The sequence below is a fragment of the Typopeltis vanoorti genome, chromosome 25, assembly GCF_054136105.1.
Source record: "Typopeltis vanoorti isolate ZY-2024b chromosome 25, IOZ_Tvanoo_1.0, whole genome shotgun sequence".
NCBI classification, from domain to species: Eukaryota; Metazoa; Arthropoda; class Arachnida; order Uropygi; family Thelyphonidae; genus Typopeltis; species Typopeltis vanoorti.
Window position 1 is genome coordinate 76,730,500 of NC_143573.1, and position 14,262 is coordinate 76,744,761.

The following is a 14,262-nucleotide window of genomic DNA, read 5'->3' on the forward strand; positions in this document are numbered from 1 at the left end:
CTTATGAAACCAGCTTGAGTTTAAAAGCCCTTATAATGGTTCTTCGCAATTTAATCACGATGCGAACACGGATCTTTCCAAATGAAGGACAAATACTCAGTGGTCCTGGACTGCACCCAACAAGATGTAGCAAAGAACAGCATGGATTTACTGAAGCGTGGTCATTCCTGAGTATGTTCATATTTCATAATAAAGTAGAGGATATAGGATTGGAAGAAGAAAAAACTATTGCTGACGAAAAACAGAGATAGGCAGGGTAATCAGGAATACTTATATGTAGCACTTGTAGAATGAATTGAATAGGCTGGAACTTTGGCCAAATGATAATGGTTATCACTTCAATGTTATTAAGAGTAAATTTATGCAGTTTGGTGTGATGAAATTTCTGAAAGGATGTTACGGGATAATAGTTGAAAGTTTTGGTTATATGGAGGGGGGGGAGAAGATACGGGGGATATCAATGGAATTTGAGTTTGTGTTCAGTTAATAAGTAGGTAGGTGCTAGATTTTTATTTAATTTTATTATTATTTTTTTTTTTTTTTGTCACAGAGTAAGGAGTGAGCGGAATGCTTTTCGTGTCGAAGTGGTGAGTGCAGCTAGCGTTAATGAATTTAAAAGAAGTTATAACAGCCTGTGAGTGATGTTTGGCCTCCCTTGATGAATCCTAAACTTTCTGGATGACTATAGTAGTAGCAGTAGTAGTAATAATAATAATAACTAGGTAATGTGACATCTGTGATGATTTTACAAACACCACATTGTTAACTGCTTTTGACACCACAATTACGTGCTGCTAATCCGCCCTCATATTTCAGCAGGATGGGAACTCCTCAGTGGTCCCATAATATCCGTTTCTTCCTTCATGCCTGGATGAGTAGAAATGGACTTAATACTGGCCAACCTGAATCTCCTCTCGATTTTTTCTATGATATTGTGTGATGACATGGTGTACACCACACAAAGGTATGGGTAAAATTGTTTGAAAGAGGATTAACAGTGTGCATTCACTCAGAGGCGTAGCTTGGGCGAGGGTGGAGAGAGAGAGAGACGGCGATCCGCCCTGGGCGACACTTTGAACCTTTGCAATTAATTCTAAAATACAGCCTCGAGAACTCATTTCCAAATATTGTAATACTACTGCGAATTTTCCCCACAATTGCCGTAAATGTTGTCAGTTGTGAGCGGAGTTTTTCTAAATAAAATTGATTAAGAATTACCTACATTACTATGAAATAGACCTCGCCAATGTCACCGACGATTTTGTTAACAGAAAAGCAAGAAAAATAACATTTTAGAATGTTGAAATTAAAGTTTTATTTCAGAAATAAACATAGTGTTTTAATTTGTTTCCCTATACGTCGTTTTGACTTTTTGTAGTATTTTTGGTGTGTATTCAGAGGGGTGCAAAAGCTCTAGCTACATCACTGCATCCACTCGTGAAGGGAAACTGAATTGTGGAAGTCCGTGATATCAATGGTTCACATCTTGAAATTTTGTGATGTTGAACCACGACAGACATCATATTATGTGTGCTCATAAACCCGAATATTATGTTCTATTTCATATATTATATGAAACTGAAGCACGCCTTCTATGATAAGAATAGTTCTTTTCTTCTTTTTTTTTTCGAATGAAAATTTATAAGGTTTCAACTTTCGTTTTATTTCGACAGAGAAATCCTGTAACCGTAATGAGGCATTTAAGGCTAGTGAAGAGTTGGCGTCATTTCAGTTTTGTTACTACTTAGACAAAACAAACGTTTATAGAGGATCCAAATGCAAATGACCCACATGGTGAGTATTCTGCAGAATGCAATCTCTGATGATGACAGATTGGGGATTTGGGGGTTACAAAACTTGGATGGAAGGCGATAAAAGAGGAGATAGTTAATTTTAATAAATATAAAATAAATATTCCGAAAGTTTTTCGGGAAGATCAAGGGTTCATCACTGAAAATTAAGTAAGCCTGTGGTTAGCAAGCGTGTGGGGACTAGATTTTGAGAGCGGAATGAGTTTCCAGTCTGTTGTGAGTGCTTTGTCTTTAAATGAGTACAAAACAGCTTATACGAGAGATACTGTGTGGATAGTTTGGGTCTTCTGCGATGAGTCTTTGGACTCCATGGAGGTGCCCGTGGAATAATTATAATACTACGAGTTGAAACTTCCCGTTTCATGTTAGGCCACTGAGCCTAACACGAAACGGGAAAACTACCATTCCACCGCCATATGAGACCAGCTAACTCACCTTCAGCTGAAAAGCCCTGATAAAGATTCTTCAAGACAAACTTGCTTTTCCAAATGATTCCAATTCACCACATTTGGTGAATTTGGATCATTTGGAAAAGCAATGACTCTCTTTCCCTCCCTTTTTGTGGAATTATGCTCACCGGCAGGGATTGATTTCCTTTATTGGGCTGGCTTCGCATCTTGCCTGTCGTAGTGTGCACATGGCGTCCATGATCTATTCGGTTCGACCTCCGGAGGAGGAGGGGTTTAATGTTCTCTTTTGTTCTGAACGTTACTTTTTCTACTTGGTTGATACTTTGTAGGTCCCAAATCCATCAGCCTTGGGGTTGTTCTCGTATCGGGGATAGCACACTAGGAATCTCCTTCCAGGTATTAGATTGGATCCAGGAGAAGGCTGTTAGTTTGGTGGGTGGCCCACCCGCCGCTTTCCAATAGATACCGTTTTCTGCATTGTGTTTCTGTAGATGTTTAGGTGCTACTTCACCTTTGTTCCTCCACTTCCCTCTGGTCATGTGTGGCAGGTGGATGAAACTAAAAGTTCCACTCACCTGTAAAAGTAATTGAGTTAATGGCTACCATTGATTTATATTTATGTTACGAGAACAATTCTGTAAGAATGCAGTTGTTTCCAGTTGCACTTCAAGTTCCTAATTCTAACTGGTATTACTGTCTGAAAATAGTGTGAGCTCTGCAATCGATTTTTCTAAGTTGTGTATTTAAAACACCACATTTCTCCAATTAAAAGCAGGCATATATTTGACACATTACACACAATACACACACAAAAGCCTAGAAAATGTCTAGCCAGCGATTAGAATCGGACCGACTGCCGTCTTTCTCCTCACGGTTTAGTGTTGATAAAAAAAAAGAGTATGTAAATATTAAAATAATAAATAAAAACGAAAACGAAAAAAAAAAACAGAAAAGTAATCTAATCTAATCGAATCTAAATTATACATTTTATGCATTTCTATGAATTCCACTGACGGAAGATTGCAAAACTCTTGTATCCTTAGTAATGGGATGTTAGTGGGGGTTGAAAAATCACCATATGGGGAGATGCACCAAAAAAAAAAGATTATCTACCTTAAGGTTTAGATAACCGTCATATGCATTAGTGAATCATTTCTTACACCATATCACTTTCCCAATAAATGCGATTACTAAACATATGCCTCACAAGGAGATAGTCTAGCTCCAATCCTTTTTAACTTAGCTTGCTATCGTTGGAAGTAGATACTAAAGAAACACATTCTAATAAAAATCAAAATCAAAATCAAATGCATATTGTAGCACATGCAGTTGATATTGACATCACGTCAAGAACCAAACTGAAAGCAGAAGCATATTCGGAATTTAAAAAATCATCACACGAGATAAGGCTAAACATGGAAACACTATCGTCACGATTTTTTTTTTTTTTCTAAGTTGGTACATCTGTCATAGGCACCCATGTGAAAATGCATGCCATTTTATGAAGTAGTTTTTTTTTATACAGCTGTCGGAAGCCAAAGTGTTGTCTGTATTCCTTGAAATTGATAAAATTGAGTATCGTGTGCAGTTATAAAATTCTTTGCAAAAGAAGGTTTAACGCCAAAAGAAATTCATTGGAAGTTTACAAAAGCTTAAGGACACTCTTCTTCGTTTTCGACAATTAAAAAATGGGTTGCCGAGTTTAAACGCGGCCGTACTAGCCTGAGATGATCCACGTGAAGGACATCCAAAAAGTGTAACACCAGAAATCATTGATCACTGCACGACATGGTATTGGATGACCGGCGAGTCAAGGTGCGTAAAATTGCTGAGACCATAGGCATTTCAAAAGAACGTGTAGGATATATTTTGCATGAACAATTGCAAATGAAATAGCTTTATGTTAGATGGGTACCGCGCAGATCAAAAACGCACTCGCATGAAAATCTCTGAACAGTGGGTTGGAGCGTTTTAACAAGAATAAAACTGACTTTGCGCGTCGATTTATTACTATGGATGAGACTTGGATTCGCCAGTACACACCAGAATCCAAACAGTCAAAACAGTGGACAGAAGCCGGTTGTTCAGCGCCAAAGAAGACAAAGTTATGGCATCGATGTTTTGGGATGCTAAAGGCAATTTGTTTATGAATTATCTTGAAAAGGGTAAAACAATAACCGGGGAATATTATTCCGATCTTTTAACCAGACTAGGCGAAAAAATTCGTGAGAAAAGAGTCGGTTTGTAGAAGAAAAAATCATCTTTCATCAGGACAATGCACCTGCCCACAAAGGTGTTTTGGCAATGGGAAAATTAAGTGATCTGCACTATGAATTGTTGGACATCCACCCTATTCCCCAGATTTGGCTCCCTCTGACTTCTATCTCTTCCCAAAACTAAAACTCTTCATCACTGATCAGCATTTTTCTTCGAATCAAGAGGTGATTGCAGCTATAGAGGGGTATTTTGAAGATCTTACTGAGAACAACAACCACTACAGGGACAGGATAATGGCGCTGGAACATCGCTGGAATAAACGTATTAGTTTTAAGGGAGATTATGTTGAAAAATAAAAATAATTTAGAAATTATAAATTCGTTCTTTCATCGTTAGGCCGAGAACCTTTCAGATTACCCTCTTATATATATATATATCCACCCACATATATGAAAAGTTGCAAAACTTATATTAAAACAACACCATGTGAGCCCAATTGATTAGGGAGAAAGAACCTATGACTGTGTTTCTTGAAAAGCTAGAGGTTGTGTTCCTTGGGGAAAACAGTGTGTTAGAAGAATGTTCCAATGAACAGCGGCAGACAGAACGAAATAGGAGGATGAGAATGAGAAGTCTGATAGCAATGAAGCTGAACTATGTATGGATATTAACCTGCAGCTTCTCATGTTTTTACATGTTTAGAGATAGGTAGAAGGATGATGGTGGTAGCATCAAACTTGAAATATCTACTGAAAAGACATAATGCAAAATAGTCTATGAGAAAGTGATTATAACAAGTTTGTGTGTGTGTGAGAGAGAGAGAGAGAGGACTCATCATATAAGCAGGATGTTCTCTTCTGGATAGAAACATGCATTTTAATGTTTTTGGTACACCGCTCCAAATATTATTTCGTAAACTCCATGGAGTCAATAGACTCATGGGAAACCCACTCAACCAGCAACATATCAATTGTAATGAGTTTTGAAGTTATTTACACTATCTGCACTCACATCGCATTCAGGCAATGCATTCCACTCACTAAAAACTCTCCTCGTACATGTAAAAAAATTTACTCCTCACTCCTTTCTTCACCACATCCCTATAAAACTTCCAGGGATGGCCCTTCGTTCTTCCCATCTTAACATCTACTCTTTTTATAATTTCTTCTGTATTAATCTGATAGAATCCCTTAATAAACTTGAAGGTCTCTATCATACCTCCTCTTTTCCTCCTATCCACCAACCTCTATAATCCATGAAGTATAATCAAGAAATTGATTATACTTCAAAAAGTTACACTTGGCAGGACATGTATTTTGTATGGCTAACGACGACAGTATTCCTATGAAGACTCTAAATATAAAATTCTTTATAAAATACCAAAAGGAAAACCAAGAACAAGATTGATAGATACTATTACTGAGATAAGACCCAACAGGCTTCACTTCGGAGAAGTAAAATTATTCATATTAAGTGGATATTGAATCCCACAGGAAACTGTACCAGGTAAAACTGTATAGAAAACTGCACTAGCATGTACCACGTGTTGGCTTACGCTTGGATTCGCCGAACTTTTATAGTTTTCTATATTCGGCATGAAACTCTTAGATTAGATTTCCTATCTTTGAGTTTCTTATTTGGCTAAGAAATAATGTGGGACTCAATATCCACTTAATTTGAATAATTTTACTTCGCCCTGAAGCCTGTTGGCTCTTATCTCAGTAATTGCATTAGTGCATCTTTTGGCAACTCGTACAGTAAAGAAATAAGCTCTGTATTACTGCAACCTCAGTATTTACATCTGGGTGTACCTACTCACTGATGAGGGGTTTCCTTGATGTATATGAGAGGCTCTGCTTGGGGTAGGTTTTTGCCTGTCTCTGAGTAGGGCCACCGCTGAGATTATAGCTCTGTCTGATGGTGGGGTGAGCCAGTCACCGAGTGGAACAACGCTGAGTTGGACGATCCCTCGGTCACTCGTAAGGAGTGGTCGCCTAATTTTTAGAGGTCTTTACTTAAATACACCTCAAAAAAGGTCGAAACCGGTCTGGGTAGTGACCTTCTCTCATAATGTATAACAGCATACATCTCCTAGGAGTTGTGTTTTACATTATGGGAAAATACTAAGGACAGTGAACGGGGCTTACTCCACCTTTACTACGAGTTGCCCCAGCATGTACCACGTGTTGGCTTACGCTTGGATTCGCTGAACTTTTATAGTTTCCTATATTCGGCATGAAACTCTTAGATTAGATTTCCTATCTGAGATTCTTATTCGGCTAAGAAACAATGTGGGATTCAATATCCATTTAATTTGAATAATTGATAGATACCATTAATCAAGATAGGAATATCATATTGCAATGTCAAAACTAGACGTAAGGTCCTGCCAAACAGGGTTGGAAGCAACAAATCCAGGAGGCCAAGGCTCGATTTGGGCTGTAGAGCCATGGGAAGAAGAAGGAAGCTCGTGTGTGTGTTTATTTATGTTTTTTTTTTTTTTTTTTTTTTTTTTCAGGTGACTGAAGATTCCAGTTACAAAATGATAATAATCATAACCAGGATGAAGTAAGTAAATTACGTATTTCAGGATATAGAATTTAAAAATTGAACTCTTTTTTAACCAGGCTAAATTTACTTTATGATATATAAAAATTTATTCAACTGGCTGCCAAATATTGCTTACTTTATTATCTATACTCATATTCAATTTACCATAATCACTAAAAAAATTTACCCAAACAGGTACTTTACTAATTCTACAGATTTCTTACTGAAAATGCAGTTAATGTTTTCCAGTTTTATATATGTGATTCCTACCCATATGAAAGGTTTGAAACCTATAGTATACAGGGGGTCCTCGACCTACGTCGTTTCGACTTTACGGCGGTAATCCCATAAATAATTTAAAAAATAAATTTCGACTTGAAGCAGCGCGACGTAAAATTCAAACGTCGCGAGCGAACTTGTTTGGGAACGCGGCGGAAGAATACGCCGTTAAGTGGCGTTTGTTTGGGAGAGGTGGAGTCGCTTGGGTTCCAGCATACACTCTTTGGGTACCGCGTGCTTTGTTTACATCCGCTCTCTCACTTTTGTGTTTTTTTTTTTTGACTTTTTAACCCTTCAATATGGCTCTCAAACGTAAGGCAGACTCTTCCGATGGCAGTGTGTAGAAGAAAAGGAAAGCCATTACATTAGAAGTGAAATTAGACAACATTAATAAAAGGGAGAAACGCCAACGAACATCGGCTGCGCGTTGAACTTAAGTCATACCACAGTCGGGACTATTATCAAGGATAAAGTTCGCATCCTTGAACACGTGAAAGGATTGGCGCCCATGAAATCGACTGTGATTACGAAAAAACGTAGTAGCTCATGATTGAGATGGAAAGGCTTCTTGTTCTTTAGCTGGAAGACCAGCATCAACGCCATATCCCAATTAGCCTCATGTTAATTCAAGAAATGGCGAAAAGATTGTTTCAGGCATTGAAAAGTGAAAGGAGGGAAAACGAGTGCAGGTGAAGAGTTTAGTGCAAGTAAAGGTTGGTTTATGCGGTTTAAGGCTCGGGGGAAATTTACATTACCTTAAAGGGCAAGGTGAAGCTGCTAGTGGTGATGATAAAGCAGCTGGTGAGTTTCCTGAGATAATAAGGGGGAAGGGATACAGTGCTCAACAAGTGGACGAGACAGGCCTATTTTGTAAACGTATGCCTAATCGTACCTATATCGTCAACGAGAAGGCAGCACCAGGCCATAAAGCTGGTAAGGAGAGACTGACTTTGCTTCTTGGGGCTAATGCTGCTGGCGACTTAAAACTGAAGTCCTTGTTGGTCTATCAGACTGAAAATCAAAGGGAACTAAAGGGCATTTGGAAGGGTCAACTGCCTGTCATCTGGAGGTCCAATAAGAAGGAATGGGTGACACTTCAAATCTTCGAGGACTGGTTTACCAACCATTTTGTGCCAGAAGTTCAGAGGTACAGCACAGCCAAGGGTCTGCCCTTTAAGACATTGTTAGTGCTAGACAATGCCCCTGGTCACCCTGCCCACTTTGATGACTCACCCTAATGATAAGGTGGTTTACCTTCCACCAAACACCACAGCCCTTTTGCAGCCTATGGACCAGGGTGTTATTGCTTCATTTAAGGCCTACCACCTCCACAGGACATTTGCTATGGCTTTCAGGGCAACTGAAAAAGACAGGAACTTAACCCTCAAAGACTTTTGGAAATCGTACAGCATTTATAATGCCATACAAAATATTGGGCATGCTTGGGATGAAGTGAAGCAGACAAATTTGAATGGTGTGTGGAAAAAAACTGTGTCCCCAGTTTGTGAATGATTTCCATGGCTATGAGGAAACATTTGAGGCTGTCACAGAGAAGGTTGTTGCCCTGGGGAAGCAGATGAATTTGGAAGTGGAGGCCAAAGATGTCACAGAGCTTCTGGCATCTCATGGGGAGGAGTTGTCAGCAGAAGACCTCATTAAGTTAGAGAAGCAACCGATTGAGGAGGAAACAGTTCCAACTCCTGAACCCAGGAGATTCACCACCAAGGGCTTCGCAGAAGGTTTTGCCCTCATTGAGGATGGGCTGGCCAAGTTTGAGGCTGAGGATCCCAAAATTTGTCATTTTGGGGATTGTTCTCATTTTTATATTTGTTTTTTATTACAGTTTCATTTTTCTGTACTATACAGTAATTATGTTCTCCCTTTCATTTTCCTATGGCCTAGTTCTGTTTCTTGATATATACGTATGACTTCAGGGTGTTTTAGGTTAGGTAAATAATTTAGGCTATGGTAATTCCAACTTGCATCGAAAATCGCTGCCTATGTCGGTCCGTAGGAACGGATCTCCGACGTAACTCGAGGACCCCCTGTATTAGTAGAGGAGCAGCTCAGACTTTTTTTTATTTCATTTTTAACCCGTGTTTATTTCTTTTTTCATAACCTGGAAAAACTCAACAATAGAGACTGAACATGCAACTTTTTAAAGACACTTCATTCCTGCAATATGTTGGGCAGGGTCTCTCACCAGAAAACAGAAATTCATTTCCCACCTAAAAGGTATTTACCAAAATCCATTATCACAGTGGAATTTGACCGCATAATCTGTTGGCTTGAGAGCGGGTCCACTTTCCACTTAGCCAACTAGGCCAGCAATTGTCATATCACACTTGTTATATTTGGACTTTAGTATACATGACATACACAAAGAGTAAAGTTTAATGTCTCCAGTTTTAATACCCATTTGATTCAATTCACCTTTCCTTCATAATGGGATCCATAAAAATGAATAAAAGTGGAAAAAAATGCAGCATAGTCTTACACCTGATTTTAAATCAAAGTGAGTGCTATGCATGAAATATATAATTGTAGCATTTTGAACAGTTTTCTTCTTTGTACTTTATTATATATCCTTTTCTGAGTCTTCAAAACTGAAATATAGATCCTTGTTACATGCAGTCCTGGTTGCTGAATGGTTAGCATACCCTCTCTCCAAACAACAAGCTACAGGTTTGAATCCCAGCTTGGATGTTTGTGATTGTCTTTAGTTGGAAGAAGATGAATTTCATTGTCCAGTGTGAGATGCCCCCGCTTGAAAAAATTTCCATGTTTGGTCTCTAGAGTAGGGTTTCCAGACTATGTAAAAAATAAATTAAAAAGATAAAATAGTAAAAAAACTTAACCTGATCAAAGTAGGTTAAGTTTTTTTTGTTTTTTTATTTGTACTACCAATGTGCAAATAACCTTTCGTGGATGGCAGCAACATAAAAAAACTTTTCTCTGATTTCTCCCATGAAATCAAGTTCTGACATTCTATTCTTGCAAACTTTATCAGATGCTTACCCTGGTAAAACATCTAAAGTGAAGATATCTGCTACAGAGCAGAATATAAATGTTCTAAAACATTGATATTCAGTTCCTGAAAAGGACTACCTTTTCCTTTGTTTGCTAGGCTGCTTTCTCTAATGATTCAAAAAAATGCCTTATAGTCCACTTCCTTTAGCAGAACATTCTGCAGACCCATAAGCACACACACACAAGTAAGTTTTATTGTCCAGTTCCATTTTTATATTTACCCACATCATTACTTGATATTGCCTGCTATTCAGGAAGATTATCCTCGTATTTAGAGGTAAATACTATAGCTAGTCCTTCCTTTCCTTGATCATTACCGCCAAAATATATCTCGCAGTTATTTATAGAATCTTGCCTTCATATTTCCGAATTTAGGGACACAAAACACACGTGTTGAAATGATTATTTTACTTATTAATAAAATACACACTTGACGTTTCAACCCCTGTATGGAGGTTATCATCAGAAGGATACATGTGTATAGGGAACCAAGCTACATGCTCTTTCACTCTGTACTTGTAAATTAAATCTACGCTGTTAATTAATCTTTTTCTTAGCCTGACCTCTAGCGATAATTAAATAAAATAAAATAAAAGTTGAAAAAAAAATTAAATAAAAAATAATATATATACAGGGTGTTCGGGATAAATTTGACATATTTATAATTAATTATATTTTTCCGTAAGTTACATGTATTAACACACACTTCTCTTCATTTAAAAGGTTGGACCCTTCTTCATTCATATACAAGATGTCAGAAAGGATGGATAGCTGGAACCCACCTGAATCATGGAAGAGAATAACTTGTATCATGATGATTCGTGCCGGCCATCAAAATAAGGATATTTCGACTGCTGCCCAATGCTCCCTGAATACAGTAAAAACAATCAGGCATGAACTAGAGACTTGCAATGGTGACTACGAGGATGTAGCAAGAAGAAAGATCCCTAGCAGACGATCTGATTGCGTTCGTACAGCAGAATTCCTCGCAAATCTGCAGGAACAGGTGTTGAAGAACCCTGGCATTGGAATTCGGGCTTTGTCACGTGAAATGAATGTTGCAGCCTCTACTATGAAGCTTGCACTCAATGAAGACCTCCGCTACTACTCATACAAGCGCCGCAAAGGTCAGCTGCTTACAGAAAAGGCCCGTGAAAAACGTTTGATAAACGCGAAGAAACTTCTAAGCAGAGTGAAACATCCTGCGGAACCACAAACAATCTGGTTTTTTCCGATGAGAAAAACTTTTGCCAGGATCAAAAACACAACACGCAGAATAACAGATGGCTTGCATACAGTACAAAGGACATTCCTCGTGTAATGCAGACTAAATTTCCCCAAACTGTGATGGTTTTCGGATGTGTATCCTCTGAAGGCAATGTGATGCCTCCGCATTTTTCCAAGAGGGCCTCAGGTTGACTTCAGATGGCTACGTGGAGTTGCTAAACACTGTAGTCAAGCCCTGGATAACAAGGGTAGCCAATGGTAGGCCGTATGTATGGCAGCAGGATTCGGCCCCTTGCCACACCTCTGGGAAAAGTCAAAAATGGTTGTCTGAAAATTTCTACGACTTCACCAGTCCAAATGTTTGGCCTCCAAACTCCCCAGACCTTAACCCCATGGATTATTTTGTATGGGGCGCAGTTGAAAAAGACACCAATCGCACTTCCAGTAATACAAAAGCCCAGTTAATGGATAAAATTAAAACAGTTTTTGCGGCCTTTCCCAGGGAGACTGTAGCATCAGCTTGTTCGAGGTTCCGAACCAGGATTGAAGCTGTGATCGATGCTAATGGTGGTTATTTTGAGTAAATCTTGTTGATAGTATTGTAATTAACTCTGCCTGTAATGTTTTTTGTCAATTCATTAAATTTAATAGATACAAAGAAGATTTTCTTTTTCCTTACGAAACTGTCAAATTTATCCCGAACACCCTGTATATATATACAGTATATATAAAAAAAAATTATCAAAGTGTTGGTATCGGACCACAACACCTACCAAATGGTAAACTACAACCCCACGAAACGTATCAAAAAGAAAACAACAACTGAATTAAATCCGTTAACACATGACCAGAAGAAACAACAAAAAAATGAATACCTCATTATGCCCGTGAGCCCAGAATTTATGGCCTGCCAAAAATACACAAAACAGACACACACCACTACACTCGAGGAATTGGTAGGTCAGCCCCTTCCTACATAAAAAATACACAACATTTCATAAACAAAATTAAAAACATTACACTCAATGACCAAGATTTATTAGTCAGCTTTGACATAACTTCCCTTTTCATCAATGTCCCGATCAATTATACTATCTTACTCTTACAGAACATATTTCCACACAACATCACAGCCCTCTTTGTCCACGTACACTGCTCCGGATATTTCGTGTGGCAAAACAATTTTTACCTTCAAAAAGAGGGTACAGCCATGCGCTCACCACTTTCCCTCCCCTCCCCCCAATTGCAAACTTTTATATGGAAGACTTGGAGCAACGAGTCAGCGTGCTTAAAGGCCAAAACGTGGCTCAGATACATCGACGATATTTTTGCCATTTGGCCCCACGGCCGCGAAGCACTAAATACATTCCTAAGCCACCTGAAGAAACAACACAAACGTATCCAATTCACCATTGAAATAGAAAAAAAACAACTCTCTTCGGTTCCTAGACACACTCATCACACATCTTCCCTCAGGCTGTCTCTCCTTCTCAGTCACCTACACACACAGGCGAGTACATATACAAAAATTCTTATCACCACCCAACAACAAAAACTAGGTGTCATAAGCACCCTTAAACACAGAGCTCAAACTATCTGTTTAAATGAACAAGCTCTAAACCAGGAATACAAGATCATCAACCATACATTTATAAAAAAACGGATACAGTAAAAAACTATTTACAAGATCCTACACAGAGATACTAGTAAAAACAAAAAAGACTTCAAGAATGCTATTGCCATACCTTATGTTAGAGGCATTTCTGAAAAAATAGAACACTACACAAATACAACCTCAAAACCACCTTTAAACCTCCAACAAAATTAAGACACTTACTCAGTTCTTCCAAAGATCCTCTTCCACACCTAGCCCATCCAGGGGTATACATAATGCAATGCATGTGTAACCTACCATACACAGGGGAAACAGAATGAATCATCCCAATTAGGAAAGACGAACACAAACGACACATTAAATACCTCCATTTTGGAAAAACCAGCCTTTCTGACCATGCATTCCAAACATACCACAGAATTGATTGGAAAAATACCAAGTTCCTACACTGTACCAAAATCTGGTTCGAGAGGAAATTCAAAGAAGCATGTGAAATGTTCAAACATAACCCAAATCTGAACAAAAATGGCCTAACCATTCCAAGAATGCGGAGGACCCATCTGCAACCTTTATAGCAACCAGAACAAGCCTAAGAAAAATCCCAATACAAGAAGACTTGAAGTGTTTTTTTTTTCCCCCCTTAACATTCCATGGCAACTTGAGCTGTACAAGTCCTGAAGAAAATCATAGTATAATAATCTGAACTGCAAATGCAGAAGAGAATCTTAGTACATGAGGACTTTAGCAGAGTTTATTGTAGTTTTTTATTTTATTTATTAATTATAATTTTTTTTTATTCAACTTTAATTTTTATTTTATTTATTTATCGCTAGAGGTCAAGTTAAGAAAAAGATTAATTAACAGCGTAGATTTAATTTACCAGTACAGAGTGCAAGATCCTGGTTCCTTATACACATGTATCCTTCTGATGATGACCTCAATAAAGAGGGGTCGAAACGTCCAGTGTTATTTTATTAATAATAAGTAAAATAATAATTTTAACATTGTGTTTTGTGTCCCTAAATTCGGAAATATGAATGCTGATCACTGTGTAACCGTAAAAGAAATAGAATCTTGCCTGTTTCTGTCTTCTTTGTTCCAGACTTAATTTTAACTTAATTTA